At 37.8% G+C, this 21115-nt stretch overlaps 1 protein-coding gene across 1 annotated transcript in view; it reads left to right on the top strand.

Annotated features, from left to right (window-relative positions):
• LOC139123617 (uncharacterized) overlaps nt 1-21115 on the top strand; it is a 108003-nt gene that overhangs the window by 16389 nt on the left and 70499 nt on the right. The gene's annotated exons all lie outside the window — the stretch shown is intronic.

The following is a 21115-nucleotide window of genomic DNA, read 5'->3' as shown; positions in this document are numbered from 1 at the left end:
TATACACTACTTCTCTTGGGTCAATTTTGAATTGCGTGTATCTGTATGGGGTGTGCAAAAGCTAGGGGTAGGGTACAGCATTCTTTCCTTGATGAAGTAAACTGGCTTGAAATGCCATATACCTTACAGTTTTAGAAAGCTTAGATACTGGTCTTTCTAAAATGCATAAGGTTTTAGTAAAAAATATGACGTCATAGAATTGGATAACTTTAAATCGATTTTTTCTGGTAATTCAGTATTTTTAACAGGAAGAAAATACGATAACTATTGTTTCCTCCTTATGAAGCAAATCAAACAGATTTATGGATGTTATTTACTAATTGCAATGTGCTGAAGAAGAAAATAAATGTCAAAATTGGGTATTTACCATGCATTATTGTCTCTAGTCACTGAAATAGCAATTTTTGCTACATCGGTATATCGTGAATGAGCATTTTATTGTTATGCAATGAACTAATGCACAGCCTTAAAAAGAAGACTCGAAAACGTGCACACATAGTCATATTGCCATTTTCTCCTTCAAGTAAATAGATTATTGACGACTGTCTATTGTTATAATTTAATTTTTAAATATTTTCTATAAAATAATTTTGTTAAGGCGTATTTGTAAAATTGTCTATGCCTCCTTGTCTTACTTTATATACAGCAAGAATCACTAACAACTATTAGGCCGAGGCTAGAGGGGGCGTCTACGTGCACCACCCCCCCCCCCCACTCACCCCACAGGATAACAAACCTGTAATTTTCAGAAGCCTTGGGATCCCTAGAATAAGAAATGGGATTTTAACAGACAAAATATAGGGACTCAATAGCTGTTACGGTCATGTTTTGAAGGGTACCACAAATCACGATTTTGTGACCCACGTGAATTTTTGTCAAACCTGTCTTCTTGTACGTGATCTGCTGAGCTTACTGTTTATCATGACCTAGGTTATGGGGTATTATTAGAAAGGTAATTTATTCTCCTTGAAAATGGTATATAGCAGTGTTGCCATCGACAATTATCTTCCTCGGGGAATCGCCATGCGAGAGGATATCGGGATACAGAAACAGCGTAGAGACTCCAAGTCTTCAAAGATAACACCGTTTATTTCTTATAAATGGATGCTACATATTGCCAGATAGTTCCTTCTCTCAAGATGTTGTCCCTTCGTCTGAGCTGGTGTTCGTAAAGACACCGTGTATATACAATTCAATGCATACAATCCTTATCTACATACAAATAAAATGCAATCTTTCCCTGACGTATTTGGTGCCAAGGTACCTACATGTATCAATCGCCAAGACCATAAACACGAGAACAGTATGTACTTGTTAGATTTCTCACCTAAGGTATAATCATCGCACATAATTAATAAGTCTGAACCTGTCTGAACCTGATAATTAACCTTTATGCAGAATTGACGTCAGAGTCAATGAACTCTGTAACATTCCCCTTCTTTCTATGAATGCGTCCCGCATGAATTTTCAATTAGAAATAAACGGTAAAATGAAAAGCATACAACCACTAATGAAATTAAGAAAAGAAGAAAAATTACATAACTCAAGAAAGTGTGTTAAATAGTTCTACACAACAGTTGATATACTTCGTCATAAATATACATGAATAATGAGTAATAAGGGCCCTTTCTAACTACAATTTACACAGAATATTTTCATAATTTCTTACAAACCCAAAGTGGAAGGGTAAATCTTTGTTTCATCTTTTTTTCTTTGTATCACTGCGAATTACAGAACCATCATTAATATCTCTCTTTTTCGAAACTTGCATTTCTATTTCATATCTTGTACAACTTCAGTCACACAAAATTCACCATTATAGGAGGCAGAGTGGGTTTTATCGCCGATTTTTCAATTCAAATTTCAGAGAATGACGGCTTAACTATTCCCGTCCTTTTCACCTCGTGTAGCTCCCATTGGGGGCGTACTAAATTTAAATAGTCTCAGTTACGTCTTTCTTTTGGTTTCTTTAAGTGGAAGGACTAAATCTCGATACTTTCAGAAGATAAATACAACACTATAAATTCATATTTTCGTTAATTTGATCACATTCAGGGGCAAACGAATCGAGTCACGCCACTCACAAAGTTCTAACATACTTAGGCCGGCCTTGCATACACACCAATCATTTATCTCAGACTAACCAGTGACCACACATTTGTTTCACCTTTATATGTGACCAATTAGCAAATTCGTAAAAAAGACAACAATGCCTTGCCTGTAACTTTTACAGGGTGCTTTCGTAAATACTCTCGTGCGGCATCATTCAAATTATTTTCATCTTCCCACGTATTATGTTTGTTTGAATAGTCCTTCCACTTGACTAAATATTGTAATTTGCCGTTTCTATATCGACCCCTTAAAACTTTCTCAACTTCATAATAAGGTGCCTATTCACTTTCTGAGCCCTCTAATCGTGGAGCATTATTGTCATTGTCACCACCAACTGTTAAATATTCGTGAACTGAATGTTCATTGTCATCATCATTGTAAGAATGCACATTCTGACTGGAAGCTGAACTAACATTGTCATCAGGAGAATTCCTGATCTCATCAGCTACTGACGATTGAAACGGAACTTGTAATTCATCTTCAGACTCATCAGAAGTCGACGAATTAAACTCTGATGGACGCAAATAAGCTTTCTCAAACCTATTTACGTGGATCACCTTACGATAATTCTTATTGCTATTCAAAAGTCGTAACTTATAATTAACAGGAGATACCTGTTCCGCAATTATATAGGGGCCCGTCCACTTGTGAACAAATTTCTTATTTACTCCTGGCTTAATTGACGGCTTGTACAAATACACCGCATCTCCTATCTTAAACTCTTGAGATTTCTTAATACGGCGATCATAACGCTGTTTCATTTCACACTGATATTTCTGAATATTCTCTCTTGCTAACTGATTGGCTATGTTTCTTTTACTTGCCAAGAATTTCAAATGGGTGTCTATATTTCGTGTTCTACCCTCAACTGGTTGAAATTCTACATCCATAGGGAGGGTAGCCTCCCTTCCGTATAACATGAAAAAGGGAGATAGCCCTGTTGCTTCTTGTGGACTAACTCGATAAGCAAATAACACAGAAGTTATATATCGGTCCCAATCTTTCTGTTTGCTATCTACAAACATTGATAACATGTCAACTAACACACAGTTAAAACGTTCCGTTAATCCGCTGGTCTGGGGCCTGTAAGGAGTGGACATTTTGCGCTCTATATTAAAATATTTACATGTTTCTTTTACTACCTGAGATAAGAAATTTGATCCTTGATCACTCAACAAAACTCTAGGACTTCCATATGTAGCAATTACTTCATCGAACAATATTCTGGCCACAGTTTCTGCCCTGGCATTTCTCAGAGGGAAGGCTAAGGGAAATTTGGAAAAATAATCAGTAAGCACTAAAATGTATTTATGACCATCATAAGTTCGGGGTAATGGTCCAACGATATCCATTCCTAGTCGATCCCATGGTCCAGAAACTGGAATCGGCAGTAATTTAGCACGGGACGGGGGCACAGCACGTTTCCTAGTATGACAGTGGGCGCACGTTTTAACATACATATTAACATCTCGAGGCATCGCTCCCAAAAGTACCTTTGTCTCAAAACTCCTATGTTTTAGTGTAACCAAGATGTCCACCAAGGACACAATCGTGGGCCCTCTTCAACACAATTCCTCATAGATTTGGGGATAACTACCTGCCTAATACAATCAGTTTTCGTCGTACCTTTCCCAGTGGGTTTCCAATAGTGATATAGAACTCCGTCAACAATATCATAATTAGGAGCCATATTTACTAATTTCTTAGCTAACTGTTCATTCTCAGGTAGTTCGTTACTCTCCATATAATTTAAAAGGTTAATCAAATACGAATCATTTCTCTGTTCCTTTCGTAAGTTTTCTATAACTTCTTTGTCAATTTCATTGTCTGCCTTATCGGTATGGTTTCCTGATCTGAGAAAGTGTCTTGGCCTGTGACATAACCTTTGGTTAAGCTTTCCTTGCTCTCAACAGTCAAACTAGAAATGGTAGGAGGCTGAACTAAGTCTGTATTGACTGCTTTATCAACCAGCTTGGGACTGTGATCAGGTTGATAATTTATTTCAGGAGCGTTCTCAAGATCAGTGACGTCGGAAGGAAAACCTTCACACTGACGATATGGTCGCCTTGACAACCCATCAGCGTTCATGTGTTTCTTTCCAGGCCTGTAAATAATCTCATAATCATATTGTTGCAATGTCATTATCCAACGACCAATTCGACCTTTTGGTATCTTTTGTTTAAACATGAAAGTTAGATTGGAATGATCAGTTACAAGAACAATGTGATTGCTCCTTACATATGGATTGCATATCTGATAGGATGTATAATGGCCAGGGCTTCTAACTCTGTGATAGAATAATTCCGTTCATGACAGTTTAAACTCCGTCCGCCATACAAAATTACACGCTCGACGCCATCTTGCTGTTGTGCCAAAACAAATCCAAGGGCATAAGTCGAACAATCAGTATACATAATAAATTCTTTACTCATATCAGGGTACCCCAAAATCGGTGCTTCGCATAGTATCTGTTTCAATTTCTCAAATGCCTCCTCGCATTTATCAGTCCACTCAAATTTGACATTCTTTCCCAATAATTTGTGTAAAGGCCTTGCTATTATTGAAAAATTCTTAATAAACTTCCGATAGTAATTTGCCATTCCCAAAAATGACTTTAATTGTGTCACTGTGTGAGGGCGGGGATAATTCTTCACAGCTTCTACTTTACTTTGATCGACCGAAATTCCATCTTGACTGATGATATGTCCTAAAAATTTAACACTACTCTTCATAAATTGACACTTGCTAGGCTTCAATTTTAACCCTGCTTCACGTAATCTCGTCAAAACGGTGTCAATGTGTTGTAGGTGGTCTTCGAAGGTGTTACTAAAAATAATGATGTCGTCAATATAACACAAAACATACTGCCAATTGATGTTACGTAGGACATATTGCATGGTGGGTTGAAAACAACTGGGGCTATTTCTCAACCCTGAGCAAGCCTCCGATATTGATATAACCCTTGATGTGTGACAAAAGCTGTCTTTGGCCTACTTTCTTCATCCAATTCTAACTGAAAAAAGCCAGATTGCAAATCTAAAGTCGAGAAATACTTGGGATTGTTTTTACCAAGCATTCTAAAGATTCGTCTGTTCTTGGCAAGGGAAAGGAATCAGGTATAGTTAATCCGTTCAAAAGCCTAAAGTCTGTGCAGAATCTAAAAGAATGATCTGATTACGCAACTAAACCACCGGACTTGAAAAAGGAGAAGTAGATGGTTCGATAATACCTTGTTCTAATAACTTGTCAATTTGTCGTTCTATTTCCTGCCTTTTATCAGGGTCACTCTGTAAGGGGCGCCACGAAACGGAACAGAACCCTCTTGCAATTGAATCTTATGCTTAATCAAATCACAGTGACCCAGTTTACCACTAGAATCAACAAAAGCATCGGCATTATGCAGTAAAATATCTTTAAGTTGATTACGTTGATTATCAGTTATGTCTAACTCATCAAGTTTCAATTGACCAAGCAAGTAATCTCTCTCATATTGTGATTGACTGTGACTGTTAGCAACGTTATTAATCATGGGTTCGACCAGTGGAATAATTTCACTTGAGAAATGAAGTGGCGAAAATGCTCCGACAATACTATTTTTCTTGATCTTAACATCTGTATCTAATGTATTCAAAATTCTCATTGGCATTGATTTCTTATTCGAATACACCAAACCACTAGCTACTAAAACACCAGGCGTTAGTCGGGTTCGTTTATCACAGAAATACCCTAACACCCATTAGAATATTATACGCCAATTTAACAGGAATTATCATTTCACGCCCTTGAGGAATTATGATATCGACAGTAGTTCTCAATGGTACATCAGATTGTAACTTAACACTATTTGTAGTAAAATCAATGACAGCTCTATAACACTTCAAAAAATCAAGTCCCAAAATTAAATCATGAGTGAGAATATCAACTAAGTTAACATTCAACATTAAACGCTTATTTCCAACATAAGCAGGTATCTTCATAAACCCGACAACATTCAATTTTCCCTTCCCCGCTGTTTGTACACAACTATATTTTGATGTCAAAATCGGATATTTCCATAACTCGGGAATTAAATCTAATAATTGCATGGGAGCCACTGTAATACTAGCCCCTGTATCAATCAAAGAATTTACCTTTCTGTTACAGATAGACACAGGAATTAAATTTTCTTTCAAAGTATTATCTTTCCCGGAGGAACAATCTGTATGGAAAATTTTACGAGTTTCACCTTGAGTAAATGACATCCCACAAACAGCTGGCTTAGTAAATTTGCTCTGGTGAAACCCTACAAACTTCTTAACACATTGACGGGCTATATGCCCTGGTTTCCCACAATAATAACATATTCTACTATCGAAATAGTCTCTTGAATTTCTAAAACATTTCGAAATATTATAGAAAATACCTTGACGGTGATTAGACCGTATGCTTTGCTATCAACCTTCTTCTTCCGTATTTCTGTACTTTCGTCGTATCTTGCCTGTCTGTTGTGAGTCAGTTTGACGCGATTGTTCATGCAAGTTCGATTCAATGTCCGACATTTCTTTCACAAGTTCTTTCAATTGTCCGATTCTTTCTTTGATCTCCTCCGTTAACTCTGCTGACTCCTCCTCTGGCTCCTGTTGCAATTTGTTGACAACTTTGGCCGTCTTCGCGTGTTCATAGGCGCTTGTAAAATCGGTTGGATTCATTCCTGCGACGAACGCTTGTAGTGGAGGTTTCAATCCATTCATAAAGTACGACAAAATTTCTTTGTCAGTTTTCCTAGCTTTCTCTGCCTTCAGCTGTAACAGTGATGCGTATTGGTCGACTGTCTGGTTAGACTGCTGTTTCAATTTGAAAAGTATTTTATCGTACAACCATGTAGGACCATACTTATCAAATCGCTCAAGGAAAGTCTCTCCTAAGATTTCCATGTCAGCCCGTCTATCGCCAGGTAAATTCCGAAACCACCTCTCGGCTTCGTCTGATGAGTAAAGGCCAAAGCCTTGAGTCTTTTTTCATCTGACAAGCATCGAAAGTCCGCAAAGTTAGTATATCGCTGCCACCATCGAAGCGCGTTCTCATTTTCGAGACCGTGGAAAATGCCCGGTCCTAAACAATCGCCGTTTCCAGAGATGATGTCCTGTAACTCTGCCAACCTGGCCGTGACATCGCGCTGCCATTCAGCCACATTTATACCTTCGTTCTCGGCTGCATCCATCATCGTGCTGTATGTATTTTTCTATCGGTGTAAACTTTTCCAACTGGAGCTTGCTCTTTATACCCGGCTTCTCCACCATGTGTTGCCATCGACAATTATCTTCCTCGGGGAATCGCCATGCGAGAGGATATCGGGATACAGAAACAGCGTAGAGACTCCAAGTCTTCAAAGATAACACCGTTTATTTCTTATAAATGGATGCTACATATTGCCAGATAGTTCCTTCTCTCAAGATGTTGTCCCTTCGTCTGAGCTGGTGTTCGTAAAGACACCGTGTATATACAATTCAATGCATACAATCCTTATCTACATACAAATAAAATGCACTCTTTCCCTGACGTATTTGGTGCCAAGGTACCTACATGTATCAATCGCCAAGACCATAAGCACGAGAACAGTATGTACTTGTTAGATTTCTCACCTAAGGTATATCATCGCACATAATTAATAAGTCTGAACCTGTCTGAACCTGATAATTAACCTTTATGCAGAATTGACGTCAGAGTCAATGAACTCTGTAACATTCCCCTTCTTTCTATGAATGCGTCCCGCATGAATTTTCAATTAGAAATAAACGGTAAAATGAAAAGCATACAACCACTAATGAAATGAAGAAAAGAAGAAAAATTACATAACTCAAGAAAGTGTGTTAAATAGTTCTACACAACAGTTGATACACTTCGTCATAAATATACATGAATAATGAGTAATAAGGCCCTTTCTAACTACAATTTACACAGAATATTTTCATAATTTCTTACAAACCCATAGTGGAAGGGTAAATCTTTGTTTCATCTTTTTTTCTTTGTATCACTGCGAATTACAGAACCATCATTAATATCTCTCTTTTTCGAAACTTGCATTTCTATTTCATATCTTGCACAACTTCTGTCACACAAAATTCACCATTATAGGAGGCAGAGTGGGTTTTATCGCCGATTTTTCAATTCAAATTTCAGAGAATGACGGCTTAAACTATTCCCGTCCTTTTCACCTCGTGTAGCTCCCATTGGGGGCGTACTAAATTTAAATAGTCTCTGTTACGTCTTTCTTTTGGTTTCTTTAAGTGGAGGACTAAATCTCGATACTTTCAGAAGATAAATACAACACTATAAATTCATATTTTGTTATTTGATCACATTCAGGGGCAAACGAATCGAGTCACGCCACTCACAAAGTTCTAACATACTTAGGCCGGCCTTGCATACACACCAATCATTATCTCAGACTAACCAGTGACCACACATTTGTTTCACCTTTATATGTGACCAATTAGCAAATTCGTAAAAAAGACAACAATGCCTTGCCTGTAACTTTCACAGGGTGCTCTCGTAAATACTCTCGTGCGGCATCATTCAAATTATTTTCATCTTCCCACGTATTATGTTTGTGTGAATAGTCCTTCCACTTGACTAAATATTGTAATTTGCCGTTTCTATATCGACCCCTTAAAACTTTCTCAACTTCATAATAAGGTGCCTGTTCACTTTCTGAGCCCACTGATCGTGGAGCATTATTGTCATTGTCACCACCAACTGTTAAATATTCGTGAACTGAATGTTCATTGTCATCATCATTGTAAGAATGCACACTCTGACTGGAAGCTGAACTAACATTGTCATCAGGAGAATTCCTGATCTCATCAGCTACTGACGATTGAAACGGAACTTGTAATTCATCTTCAGACTCATCAGAAGTCGACGAATTAAACTCTGATGGACGCAAATAAGCTTTCTCAAACCTATTTACGTGGATCACCTTACGATAATTCTTATTGCTATTCAAAAGTCGTAACTTATAATTAACAGGAGATACCTGTTCCGCAATTATATAGGGGCCCGTCCACTTGTGAACAAATTTCTTATTTACTCCTGGCTTAATTGACGGCTTGTACAAATACACCGCATCTCCTATCTTAAACTCTTGAGATTTCTTAATACGGCGATCATAACGCTGTTTCATTTCACACTGATATTTCTCAATATTCTCTCTTGCTAACTGATTGGCTATGTTTCTTTTACTTGCCAAGAATTTCAAATGGGTGTCTATATTTCGTGTTCTACCCTCAACTGGTTGAAATTCTACATCCATAGGGAGGGTATAGCCTCCCTTCCGTATAACATGAAAAAGGGAGATAGCCCTGTTGCTTCTTGTGGACTAACTCGATAAGCAAATAACACAGAAGTTATATATCGGTCCCAATCTTTCTCTTTGCTATCTACAAACATTGATAACATGTCAACTAACACACAGTTAAAACGTTCCGTTAATCCGCTGTCTGGGGCCTGTAAGGAGTGGACATTTTGCGCTCTATATTAAAATATTTACATGTTTCTTTTACTACCTGAGATAAGAAATTTGATCCTTGATCACTCAACAAAACTCTAGGACTTCCATATGTAGCAATTACTTCATCGAACAATATTCTGGCCACAGTTTCTGCCCTGGCATTTCTCAGAGGGAAGGCTAAGGGAAATTTGGAAAAATAATCAGTAAGCACTAAAATGTATTTATGACCATCATAAGTTCGGGGTAATGGTCCAACGATATCCATTCCTAGTCGATCCCATGGTCCAGAAACTGGAATCGGCAGTAATTTAGCACGGGACGGGGGCACAGCACGTTTCCTAGTATGACAGTGGGCGCACGTTTTAACATACATATTAACATCTCGAGGCATTCGCTCCCAAAAGTACCTTTGTCTCAAAACTCCCAGTGTTTTAGTGTAACCAAGATGTCCACCAAGGACACAATCGTGGGCCCTCTTCAACACATAATTCCTCATAGATTTGGGGATAACTACCTGCCTAATACAATCAGTTTTCGTCGTAGCTTTCCCAGTGGGTTTCCAATAGTGATATAGAACTCCGTCAACAATATCATAATTAGGAGCCATATTTACTAATTTCTTAGCTAACTGTTCATTCTCAGGTAGTTCGTTACTCTCCATATAATTTAAAAGGTTAATCAAATACGAATCATTTCTCTGTTCCTTTCGTAAGTTTTCTATAACTTCTTTTCAATTTCATTGTCGTCCTTGTCGGTATGAGTTTCCTGATCTGAGAAAGTGTCTTCGCCTGTGACATAATCTGAGGTTAAGCTTTCCTGGCTCTCAACAGTCAAACTAGAAATGGTAGGAGGCTGAACTAAGTCTGTATTGACTGCTTTATCAACCAGCTTGGGACTGTGATCAGGTCGATAATTTATTTCAGGAGCATTCTCAAGATCAGTGACGTCGGAAGGAAAACCTTCACACTGACGATATGGTCGCCTTGACAACCCGTCAGCGTTCATGTGTTTCTTTCCAGGCCTGTAAATAATCTCATAATCATATTGTTGCAATGTCATTATCCAACGACCAATTCGACCTTTTGGTATCTTTTGTTTAAACATGAAAGTTAGATTGGAATGATCAGTTACAATAACAATGTGATTGCTCCTTACATATGGATTGCAATATCTGATAGGATGTATAATGGCCAGGGCTTCTAACTCTGTGATAGAATAATTCCGTTCATGACAGTTTAAACTCCGTCCGCCATACAAAATTACACGCTCGACGCCATCTTGCTGTTGTGCCAAAACAAATCCAAGGGCATAAGTCGAACAATCAGTATACATAATAAATTCTTTACTCATATCAGGGTACCCCAAAATCGGTGCTTCGCATAGTATCTGTTTCAATTTCTCAAATGCCTCCTCGCATTTATCAGTCCACTCAAATTTGACATTCTTCCCAATAATTTGTGTAAAGGCCTTGCTATTATGAAAAATTCTTAATAAACTTCCGATAGTAATTTGCCATTCCCAAAAATGACTTTAATTGTGTCACTGTGTGAGGGCGGGGATAATTCTTTACAGCTTCTACTTTACTTTGATCGACCGAAATTCCATCTTGACTGATGATATGTCCTAAAAATTTAAAACTACTCTTCATAAATTGACACTTGCTAGGCTTCAATTTTAACCCTGCTTCACGTAATCTCGTTAAAACGGTGTCAATGCGTTGTAGGTGGTCTTCGAAGGTGTTACTAAAATAATGATGTCGTCAATATAACACAAAACATACTGCCAATTGATGTTACGTAGGACATATTGCATGGTGCGTTGAAAACAACTGGGGCTATTTCTCAACCCCTGAGCCAGCCTCCGATATTGATATAACCCTTGATGTGTGACAAAAGCTGTCTTTGGCCTACTCTCTTCATCCAATTCTAACTGAAAAAAGCCAGATTGCAAATCTAAAGTCGAGAAATACTTGGGATTGTTTTTACCAAGCATTTCTAAAGATTCATCTGTTCTTGGCAAGGGAAAGGAATCAGGTATAGTTAATCCGTTCAAAAGCCTAAAGTCTGTGCAGAATCTAAAAGAATGATCTGATTTCGCAACTAAAACCACCGGACTTGAAAAAGGAGAAGTAGATGGTTCGATAATACCTTGTTCTAATAACTTGTCAATTTGTCGTTCTATTTCCTGCCTTTTATCAGGGGTCACTCTGTAAGGGGCGCGACGACGAAACGGAACAGAACCCTCTTGCAATTGAATCTTATGCTTAATCAAATCACAGTGACCCAGTTTACCACTAGAATCAACAAAAGCATCGGCATTATGCAGTAAAATATCTTTAAGTTGATTACGTTGATTATCAGTTATGTCTAACTCATCAAGTTTCAATTGACCAAGCAAGTAATCTCTCTCATATTGTGATTGACTGTGACTGTTAGCAACGTTATTAATCATGGGTTCAACCAGTGGAATAATTTCACTTGAGAAATGAAGTGGTGAAAATGCTCCGACAATACTATTTTTCTTGATCTTAACATCTGTATCTAATGTATTCAAAATTCTCATTGCATTGATTTCTTATTCGAATACACCAAACCACTAGCTGCTAAAACACCAGGCGTTAGTCGGGTTCGTTTATCACAGAAAGACCCTAACACTCCATTTGCATACTTATACGGCACCTTAACGGGAATTATCATTTCACGCCCTTGGGGAATTATCATATCGACAGTAGTTCTCAATGGTACATCAGATTGTAACTTAACACTATTTGCAGTAAAATCAATGACAGCTCTATAACGCTTCAAAAATCAAGTCCCAAAATTAAATCATGAGTGAGAATATCAACTAAGTTAACATTCAACATTACACGCTTATTTCCAACATAAGCAGGTATCTTCATAAACCCAACAACATTCAATTTTCCCTTCCCCGCTGTTTGTACACAACTATATTTTGATGTCAAAATCGGATATTTCCATAACTCGGGAATTAAATCTAATAATTGCATGGGAGCCACTGTAATACTAGCCCCTGTATCAATCAAAGAATTTACCTTTCTGTTACAGATAGACACAGGAATTAAATTTTCTTCAAAGTATTATCTTTCCCGGAGGAACAATCTGTATGGAAAATTTTACGAGTTTCACCTTGAGTAAATGACATCCCACAAACAGCTGGCTTAGTAAATTTGCTCTGGTGAAACCCTACAAACTTCTTAACACATTGACGGGCTATATGCCCTGGTTTCCCACAATAATAACATATTCTACTATCGAAATAGTCTCTTGAATTTCTAAAACATTTCGAAATATTATAGAAAATACCTTGACGGTGATTAGACCGTATTGCTTTGCTATCAACCTTTCTTCTTCCGTATTTCTGTACTTTCCGTCGTATCTTGCCTGTCTGTTGTGAGTCAGTTTGACGCGATTGTTCATGCAAGTTCGATTCAATGTCCGACATTTCTTTCACAAGTTCTTTCAATTGTCCGATTCTTTCTTTGATCTCCTCCGTTAACTCTGCTGACTCCTCCTCTGGCTCCTGTTGCAATTTGTTGACAACTTCGGCCGTCTTCGCGTGTTCATAGGCGCTTGTAAAATCGGTTGGATTCATTCCTGCGACGAACGCTTGTAGTGGAGGTTTCAATCCATTCATAAAGTACGACAAAATTTCTTTGTCAGTTTTCCTAGCTTTCTCTGCCTTCAGCTGTAACAGTGATGCGTATTGGTCGACTGTCTGGTTAGACTGCTGTTTCAATTTGAAAAGTATTTTATCGTACAACCATGTAGGACCATACTTATCAAATCGCTCAAGGAAAGTCTCTCCTAAGATTTCCATGTCAGCCCGTCTATCGCCAGGTAAATTCCGAAACCACCTCTCGGCTTCGTCTGATAAGTAAAGGCCAAAGCCTTTGAGTCTTTTTTCATCTGACAAGCATCGAAAGTCCGCAAAGTTAGTATATCGCTGCCACCATCGAAGCGCGTTCTCATTTTCGAGACCGTGGAAAATGCCCGGTCCTAAACAATCGCCGTTTCCAGAGATGATGTCCTGTAACTCTGCCAACCTGGCCGTGACATCGCGCTGCCATTCAGCCACATTTATACCTTCGTTCTCGGCTGCATCCATCCATCGTGCTGTATGTATTTTTCTATCGGTGTAAACTTTTCCAACTGGAGCTTGCTCTTTATACCCGGATTCTCCACCATGTGTTGCCATCGACAATTATCTTCCTCGGGGAATCGCCATGCGAGAGGATATCGGGATACAGAAACAGCGTAGAGACTCCAAGTCTTCAAAGATAACACCGTTTATTTCTTATAAATGGATGCTACATATTGCCAGATAGTTCCTTCTCTCAAGATGTTGTCCCTTCGTCTGAGCTGGTGTTCGTAAAGACACCGTGTATATACAATTCAATGCATACAATCCTTATCTACATACAAATAAAATGCAATCTTTCCCTGACGTATTTGGTGCCAAGGTACCTACATGTATCAATCGCCAAGACCATAAACACGAGAACAGTATGTACTTGTTAGATTCTCACATAAGGTATAATCATCGCACATATTTAACAAAGTCTGAACCTGTCTGAACCTGATAATTAACCTTTATGCAGAATTGACGTCAGAGTAAATGAACTCTGTAACAGCAATATGCAATATCTTCTATAGTTTTCATAAAATAGGGCCATAATTTACCCCATACCCAAAGTTTTATGTCACAAATTACTGTCAAAACTAATCTGAATTCCACCAATTATTTACCTATACATAATACAAAAGGCAATACTGTGTATTACCTTTGTGTTATTTGCTACAGGTACATGTTAGAAACTTGGAATAAACTTTTAACAGAAAAAATATTGGGACCCTGTAGCTGTAACAGTCATATTTGAAGGGTACCGAAAAATCACAGTATTACTGACTCGCATTCGTTTTTCTTAAACCTGTCTTCTTCTAAGTCTTCTGCTGAGCTTATTTTGAACATAACGAGGCCAATGGGGTACCATTAGAAAGTAATTTACTCTTCTTTAAAATGATATGTTGCAATATGCAATATCTTCTATAGTTTTCATGAAATAAGATCAAAACTTACCCCATACTCCAACGTTTTATGTCGCAAATTACCATCAAAACTAATCTCAAATTCTACCAATTATTTTCCTAGACACATTACAAAAGGCAATTCTTTGTATAAAATATATTTTATTTGGTACAGGGACATGTCAAAAATATGAGTTAGACTTTTAACAGACAAAATATTGGTATTGAATGACTGTTACTGGCATGTTTTGAAGGGTACCGTGAAGTCAGAGTATTACCGACTCGCATATGTTTTTGTTAAATGTGTCGTCTTGTAAGTTTTTTGCTGAGCTTACTTTTTACCATAGCCTAGCTTATTGGCTGCCATTGGAAAGACAATTTATTTGGCTTTAAAATGACATATTGTAATATACAATATCTTCTATAGTTTTCATGAAATAGGACCAAACCTTACCCCATACCCCAAAGTTTTATGTCGTATATTACTGTCAAAACTAGCATTTAATTTCGATAAATTCTATAAAAAAGACAAACTTTGTATGAAACCTATTTCATTTGTTACAGAGACATTTCCAACTATGAAAGATACCATTAACAGGATAATTATTGTGATTTAATAGCTGTTAGCATCATAGTTTGAAGGATAGCAGGATATATGTTGCTGAAACCCGTGAAATTTTATTAAACAAGTTTACATGAAATTTATCTGCCAACCTTTATTTTATCCGTAACCCAGATTGTAGGGTATCATACAAAGCTTTTATCACTCTTTATTTTAGCATATTATAAAGTGCATTATCATCTGAAGTTGTAATGAAATAGCAAAAAACTTACCCAGCCCTTAGTTTTATTTGCAAACTACATATGTTCGAAAACTTTGCAGTTAGCGAATTTGGGATATGGGGTAAGTTTGGTCCTATTTCATGAAAACTATTAAAGATATTTTATATTACAATATGTCACTTTAAGGCAAAATAAATTTTCTTTCCGATGATAGCCTATAAGATAGGTTAGAGTAAAAAGTAAGCTCAGCAGATGACTTACAAGATGACACATTTAACAAAAACACATACGAGTGGGAAAGACTGAGACTTTACAGTACCCTTCTAAAACATGACAGTAACAACCATTCATTCCCAATATTTTGTCTGTTAAAAGTCTATCTAATATTTGTAACATGTCTCTGTAGCAAATAAAACAGATTTCATACAAATCATTGCCTTTTGTAGTATGTCTAGGTAAAAGTTTGGTAGACTTGAGATTAGTAGTGATAGTAATATGCAATATAAACTTAGGGGTGTGGGGTAGGTTTTGGTCTTATTTCCTGAATACTTAAGAAGATATTGTATACTAATATATGTCATATCAAAGAAGAACAAATTATCTTTCTAACGATACCTCAATAGCCGGGTTATGTGAAAAACTAGGCTCAGTAGATGACTTATAATAAGAGAGGTTTAACCAAACGTATTCGAGTTGGCAATACTGTGAGTTTGTGGTACCCTTCAAAATATGACTGTTACAGCTACAGCATCACAATATTTTTTCTGTTAGGCCAAAAAAAAAAAAAAAGCTGTTCAACGGGCGGGATGACTTCAAAGTTGGGTAGGTAGGTCGGATTTTTTTTTTTTTTTGGATTTTTTTTTTCTTAAACAGAACATATAATATTTATTTTTTTGTGTGTTTCATGCTTTTTCTTTGTCACATAACATATACTGGATATGTTCTTCAGTACGTTCATGATTTTTTCAATTTTTTGTTGACATGGGTTGGTTGTCTCACAACGGCTTCTTTGCCTTCACTTCTACAGCTTCCACACAATGGACGAACAACAGCATATTTTGCTTTCAAACCACTGATGTACTGATTATCAGCACCAAGCAATGCATCCTTTCCACCACAGTGTACACAGCATGGTGTCAGCTTTACAGTAGTGGCTGAGTAGTAAGCAATCTCTACAATGTTTGCGCATCGTAATCCCTCTCTCACCACTACAGTGTCATACATGGGGCTGGTCTGTGGAAACAGGCTATTTCCACAAATGTATTGGTACGTCTCCTTTGCCTGCTCTACCTCTATGATCTCATCTCTGGTCAGCTTTTTTCTTGCATATATGCATCTGGGTTTTCCACACTCCTCGCATTCGATGAATGACCTGACTTTGCCAGGGAGTAAGAGATCTTTCCTGGCTTTATCAGTCTCATTTATGGCATGTGATTGCATGGATGGTCTGTCTTTGTCTGTAGTTTCTTTGCCATATATTTCACAGAACTCTGTGTAGTGCTGTCCATCTGCATCTGTTTTCTGTACAGGATCTGGAATCCAGTGCAAGTCTTGAAATTGTCAGACCTTGGTGGACAGAGTGTACAGTAGCCACACTCAGGATTGGTACATTTCATCAGCTGAAATATGTAGTGGCTGGTTTAATATGTAGTGGCTGGTTTTACTATGGTCTGGCAGAACTTGGCCAACTTTTGGAGATTTTTCAGATCTTTCTTCTGCATACTGTTTACATCTACTGGAGTTTGTTCAATAAGCTTGATGGAATTTGCCATTCCTTCCATTGCATCACCACTGGATGGTTTGTTAATGACTAACTTTTCATCCTTCATCTTCATCCTGGAGAACCGTGTCTCTACTTGTTCAATCACACTTTGCATACTGACTGAATATGCAGCTTTAAACTCTGACTTCCTTTCTGCCACTTCTCTGATATCCTTGACACTGGATTTTGACTTCATGGACTTCTCATAGTCTTCAGACATTGCCTGTCTTTCCAAGGCAACATTTTGAAGTGCTAGGTTAAGAATACTCATACATCTCTCTGCAAGATTAACCCAGCTTTGAGTAGGGCATGTTCTGGCTATGACTGCCATATCTAAGTCCAGGGAAATGAACATGCTGAGTAAGGACAGCTGTGTTGCCAGTCTTGTTGTCAGGTGATCAATACCTCCATCAGAATATTGTACATACACTGGTTTGCTCAGTTTTCCATCTGTGCAGTAGCCATTGTGTCTAAATATACTAACAACTTCTGTTGCATGGCGCAGGGGGCTTGATGGCTGAAATACTCTGTCTTTGCAAGTTACAAACACTTTGCCATCAAAAAATGAATCTGCAATGCTGTTTGGGATGTTCGTTATAAATGTAACAGAGGCTATAATGCCTGCTACATGAAAGTCATGGTCCAATGCAGCCAGAGTAGTAGCTGTCGTTTGTGATGGACTGATTGTGACTTCTCACACCTGTAGATGTTGGTTTACCTGGCTCTCCTACTGGTACTACTGCCTTGTCATCCAGATTTACCATGGTGACAAGATCTTTGTGCCTAACTGCAAACTCTTTGATCAATCTGTATTGGAAACCACAAAACTTGCTGTCTTCATGTTCAGCACGTAGTAGACGGCGCTGGACTGCAAACTTGATGTTAAACCTGCCTGTATACTGGCCAGCAGATTTTAGATATGGATTCTTTGGGGTGAACTGCAGTCTAATCCATTGAGTACTTGGAATACTGACATCTTTTCCAGACATCTGTAGACGTTCAATGATTATATTTCGGAGATCAGTGACAGATATAGCTACTGGCATATACAGGTATTGGCCTTGTCTACGATCCTGTACCTGAGCTTCATATTCATTGAAATATGTATCCATTTCATCCCAGAATTCATTGAATTTAGTGCTACCAGGATCACCATTCAACTTTCTGAGGTCATAAATGATGTCTGGATCATCAAGATTCAGCAGCAACTCCATGATTCTGTCATCTACTGCTAACTCCCTCTTGTCATTGGCAGCGTTAGCATCCAAAGTAAGCTCTTTGTACATATTTCTCAGCAAACTTTTTGAGATATTGGTTGCTTTGGCCCAACGACTGAGGAAATCACGCCGCATACTTCTGGTTGCATAGTGTGGTAAATCAGCAATAAGTCCTGCTGTCAGTCTGGCTGTTTCTCCCTCTTTTCTATCATCTAATCTTTCTGGAATTCGCCACGCCCATGTAAGTGTACCCAAGTAATTTCCATGTGCATATCTGTATAGAACTACTGGAAATGACAACTGAAGCTTCTCTGGCTAGTGTCTTCGTTTATACCTGTCTACTGGTGCATAGTCCAAAATATCGATTGGCTTGTACACTTCAGTTTGTTGGAGCATTCTTTCTACAGCAACATATTGTGGACTTGTCACCATGGATGGGTGATGAGCTTCAACTGTACACATGTCACTATTAAATTCAGGGGAACGCATGGGTGTCATGGACATATGACGCACTTTCTGGTCCATACTCATCCGCAGTCTGTATGTCTTCATCTTAAGAAGTGCCACTATGATAGCATCTACCCAGTGTCTTAGTACTGAGTACTCTGATCTGGCTAGCCAGGGCAAAAGCATAAGTTCTTCCAGTGGTGTTAATGCAGAAGAAATACCATTTACTGTTAGTCTTGGTTTTGCTTGTTTCTTTGCTTTGTAATCATTGTAGCCATTGAACCTATCAAATACGTCTGGCAAATGACAGCGAGTAGCTACTTCATCATGGTGTGGATCTAGCAGCCACAGGGCATTTTGATGGACGATAAGCACTTTTTTCCATCAGCAATGTGCCGTCTTTGAAAGAGTATGTTCTTTTCTGAACATAGATCAACCAAATCATTGTACATCTGCATATCCTTATATAGTCGACTACATTCCATTTTAGGGATAGGCACCATCTCTTTTTCCTTATCCTGTATGCCCCTCTGGGCACCCATCATGACAGAAAAAGCATTGGTACTTTCATTTCCAGTCTTCTCTTTTTGTTTGGCAACAATGTAGGTAACATACCTGGAACCAAAGTCTTGGCAAACAGATATGGTAAACCCTAGATCAACATCATTTGTTCTGGTATCATCACTACCACTGATGAATACCCTGTTTACCTGCCAATCTATGGCATCTCCTATCACAGCAGTAACTGTTGTAGAGAATAAAATATATAAACCACAAATCAGCTTCTGTTACAATTATTATTTGATGTGATTATTTTATTGCTGAAAACATTTCAAGTATCCTTGAACCTTTGAAATAAAAATGTGCTCTATATTTCCCATAGTCTGACAGGATGAAACAACATTGAATGTATCAATAAAAAGTGGGGTCATATTCTATCAGGTGTAAAAAGAAACCATTGCCTATTTCATGAAAATGGAAATTTATCTTATAAAAACGAAAGGTGGGCTCATTCTCCAACCAAAATTTAACATTCATGATTGATAGTTTATTATACGGCCCAAACAGGGGTCATTGCATGCCCGGGCCCCCTATCACTTTTGAGTGTCTTGCCATGCACGTTACTTGACTTCCGGATTAATATTTTTAGGACTGTTTAAAACTGAGCTGATGAACATCGGTATCAGCGTACATGAGTATTGACATGCCACAGTTTCACTACAATCGTGCGCAGTTATTCATCTGACTTGCTTGCAAAGAAATCTTCATTGTGTTCTGTAATCGAGCGACCATGAATTCACGATCGGTACACATCAGTGCTATATACAAGCACATGTTATTGATTTCAACAAGTTTTCATCGCGACCATCAAAATTTTTCCAACTCATTAGATTAACGCTGTATCCAAAAATTCCACATACCTTTATCAAAAACATCGCCAAATGTCATAGAATTTATATACGGTCCTACGATTTTACGAGGAATCAACACGCTTTGTCGATTTTCGATAACAGTCACCGACAAGTACATCTCAGACACTGCGGAAGCCATTTTGCAATAATGAATGCTAACCTGAATTTGACCGTTGAGGGCGCACTGCCATTGTTGCCTACCTGGAAACTATCAGCAAACTAGCATGCGTAAAGATTCGGGAAAAAAAATGTGGAGTGGTCCAAAAATGGGTCGGTCGGGCCCGTTGAACAGATAATTTTTTTTTCTCGCCTTAAAAGTTCGTTTCAAGTTTCTAACATGAACCTAAAGCAAATATACTAAATTTAATACAAATCATTGCCCTTTATATTATGTCCCGGTCAATAGTTGTCAGAATTTGAGATTAGTTTTGACAGTAATTTGGAATATAAAACTTTGGGGTATGGGGTAAGTTGTGGTCCTATTCATGAAAACTATAGAAGATATTGCATATTGCAATATATTATTTTAAAGAAGAGTGAATTAACTTTCTAATGATGCCCAACTTGCTACATTATGTTACAAAGTAAGCTCAGTGGAAGACTTACAAGAAGACAGGTTTAACAAAAATGTATGCGAGTTGGCAGTACTGTGATTTTGCAGTACCATTCAAAATATGACTGTTACAGCTACAGCATCTGAATTTTTCTGTTAAAAGTTTATTTCAAGTTTCTAACATGTACCTGTATCAAATAAAACAAATTTGATACAAAAAATTGCCTTTTGTATAATGTCTAGGTAAATAATTGGTAGAATGTAAGATTAGTTTTGACAGTAATTTACGACATAA

This window comes from Ptychodera flava (assembly GCF_041260155.1).
Source record: "Ptychodera flava strain L36383 chromosome 23 unlocalized genomic scaffold, AS_Pfla_20210202 Scaffold_23__1_contigs__length_28996876_pilon, whole genome shotgun sequence".
NCBI classification, from domain to species: domain Eukaryota; kingdom Metazoa; phylum Hemichordata; class Enteropneusta; family Ptychoderidae; genus Ptychodera; species Ptychodera flava.
The sequence above is the reverse complement of the archived record's forward strand: the minus strand, read 5'-3'. Positions and strand labels throughout refer to the sequence as shown.